This window comes from Agrilus planipennis, unplaced genomic scaffold (assembly GCF_000699045.2).
Source record: "Agrilus planipennis isolate EAB-ADULT unplaced genomic scaffold, Apla_2.0 scaffold220, whole genome shotgun sequence".
Classification (NCBI taxonomy): Eukaryota; Metazoa; Arthropoda; class Insecta; order Coleoptera; family Buprestidae; genus Agrilus; species Agrilus planipennis.
In genome coordinates this window covers 368019-371445 of record NW_020439189.1, presented here as the reverse complement: position 1 = coordinate 371445, position 3427 = coordinate 368019, and positions in this window count along the sequence as shown.

The window sequence follows — 3427 nt, the reverse complement described above, 5'->3', positions numbered from 1 at the left end:
ATTTATATACTGCGGGTGTGTATAAGCTGAAAAGATCGAGTTCAGCTGCTCATTTACGAGCTTGAACTATTTGAACCGAATTTTCAAGTTGGTTTATTATCTGAATCGACTGGAATTGACTGGGTGCCCAATCCAATCGAGTGGGTGCTCAGGCACCCGTGGAATCCCTCTTGTTGCGCCCCTGAATATAACTGCCAGTTAATACATATTATGCTGCTGCACAAGTAGGGATACGTTCTCTTTGATTCGACATTTTTGAAGTGCATCTCGGGCCGTGTAATATACGAAGTCTGCAACAGACCGGATCAGTACGGGCCAGTACAGGTCGTCCGTGCTACGGAACCGTGTAAGTGCACCTTTAGATTATATTTTTAAAAAAAGATAAGTCGCAATTAATTATATAAAGAAGCAATAATAATGGTTTGATTATTCAGCGAAATGATAAATAGATAAATTAACTTTTTCCGTCAAATTTAAGATGTCTTGGAAGTATAATCAGGGCCGTACCGAGGCGTATAGTGATCTGCGTATAAAGTGATTCCACATCATAATTTAAATGTACAAATACATATTTAACTTTAATTTATATAATTATATGAATAAAAATGTTACAGGGTCTTTTTGTAATAAACATGTGCATTTTGGCCGCCGGTACCTTCGTTTTTATTTACACAGAAAACTGAAGGAAGCAGCATTAAAATAGAATATTTATCGCTGGTCATCTATTTCCTGATCTTTTTACGTTAATACCTTCATATTTTTCTTATTTAGTTATTTATTTATTGCACCAACAGTTTAGAAAAATTTATGGCTTTTATTAATTAGTTTATTAATATTTGTGATGCTTTGAAAAACGATCCCTGAAAGTTTATCTCCTTTGCTACAACATTTTTTTAAAATAACTGCTCATATCTAACTAGTCATACAGTACGTAAAAAGGAAACCCAATTTTCCATGCTCAATTAAAAAAAGTTATTTCTATCCGTAATAATCGCTGTTATTGGTGTAATTTTGAGACATTACGATTATGATAAAATTTATGTTTTTTAGGAGTTCTATGGTTCTTATCTTCCTTGCAATATTTAATCTGATATGTAATAATCTAGCAATTAATAATTTAAGTTTAACAGTAACTGACCAATCAAAGTTTGGTTACAAGTTTATGTATCGATTGTTGCAAGCTAATGTTGCAATTATTAGAAACTTATGTTTCAATTGTTGAAAGCGCATCTTTCAATTGATGGAAGCTTATGTTTCCATTGTTGCAAGCTTAAGTTTCAGTTGTTGCAAGTTTATGTTTCAGTTGTTGGAAGCTTAGGTTTCAATTGTTCGAAGCTTATGTTTCGATTGTTGCAAGTTTATGTTTCAGTTGTTGAAAGCTTATGTTTCAATTATTGAAAGAAGCGTAGAATTACATATTATTGCAAAGGATACATTTAAATAAAAACAAATTTGCCGTTTGCGAGAAAGGCATACATATATGCTACAATAATTAATTAATTATTGAATTTCTACAACGGAAATGTTTTTTTAAAAAGTTTCATTATTTTATGAGAAACATATTGAAGAAAGGCGAATGAAATCTGATCTTCGTAAACTTATTCAATAACATAAAATAAAAAACTTTTTGTAATTTGTGCTAAATAAATTTAAGTGAACTGGTTCTGTTCTAAAGGGTGACGCACTGTATATTTATAGCAAAACAAACTTATACCTATGTATTAAAATTACAAAAAATGTGGATAAATTTTGCTAAGGATAATTTGGTTAATTTATATTCTGTTTAAGCAATTAATATGCAGTTTTACTAAAAGATGTTCAAAATTATTAAAAAATTTTAGGTCGGTACAATGTACTGAGTTACCTACTAATAGATATAATAACCTTTAGTAAAACTTTTTATTTAACCCTTTTGATAATGAAAAATTAAGATACGGATATTTTGCATTCAACTTTATGTAAAATGTTTGTTAATTTGTAATGTGCCATGATAGATAGTTATAATATGTAATGTTTTCAAAATAATATAAATTAATAATATTCTAGNTATTAAACTCATCATCATCATCATAAGGTCGTCAGTCCTAAGACTGGTTGGACACGTACCTCCACTGTTTCCTATCCTGAGCTAAACTTCGCATTTCCCTAAAAATTGAACAACCCACATCCTTAACTATTTCCGAACATTAATCTAATCTAGGTCTACCTCTACCCCTCCTAACTCCTGTTTCTGCCTCTAATATGTCTCTGACTAGACCTTCATGCCTGAGAAGTCCTACCAACCTATCACGCCTATTTTGTATTGACTTCCATAGAGTTTCCTGTTCTCCTATTCTTTCCAATACCTCTTCATTTCTAACTATTGCACTAAAATAAAGAGGGTTGTATTTTAGTAGAGAATTATTAATTGATAAAAAAATCGATCTATCTATGTCGGGATAGTATGTTCTCAAACGTGGTAATTAAAGTAAAAACACTATGAAGTCCTTCTGAAATAATGACGTTTTTTAAAAGAAGATTTTTTTCTTTTTTTAATGATAAAACTGTTGAAATAATGTTAGAAGAAGAATGAAAAACTATCTGTAGCAAATTACTGTCTCAGTATTTACCAGAATAATCTAAGGGAGCACCAGGAAGTCCTTCCGATGGTGAAATTATGATTTAATAGCTACTAGATCTCGCAGGTCGGTTTGGCAATAAAAAGTAATTTTATATTAGTAAATCATACTTGTTACGTACATATAAACATTTTTAAACTTAATATCAATTAAATTTATACCACTACTTTTAGATTATAAGTGTGTACTATCAGTACCATAACAAGATCAATTATTTGTTTTAAACTGACTCTATAATAAGGTAACGTTAGATCAATAACGTCTGTATGTTACAATCTTAAAATAAAAACATAAAATCTCATTTGCTTAGGACTGGCAAAAAATGCTGTGGTATTGCTTTTGCAATGCATTAGTATTAGTTTGTAATGACTATTTAATAACACTTTTCAGGTACTTTATTAGCCGAATGTACCTACATTCTATTTGTCCATATGGGTATAATTAGTTATTACTGTTGTTTGTAGTTTTTATGTCTTCATCTAAAGAACGTGGACTAAGCGGCCATGACATTATATTTTATTATACGAAATATCCTTTTATGGACTTTAGTTAATTAGAAGAATCTTCGTCGCGTTCTTATTATCATTTTGAGTTATATGTATTCTATCCATTTTAAGTAAGGAAATTAAGTTTCATTCTAATTCGGTACCAACCTATAATCATATTAGTGAACCAGATGTTTTTTTTTTTGAANTGAAAAATCTGATAAAAAAAAACAGGCAATAACAACGGATACGTGTAAAATTAGCATTAATTTCCAGGGACCGTTTTCGAACCACTATAAACGTTATGTGTGATGCGTTGGCGGC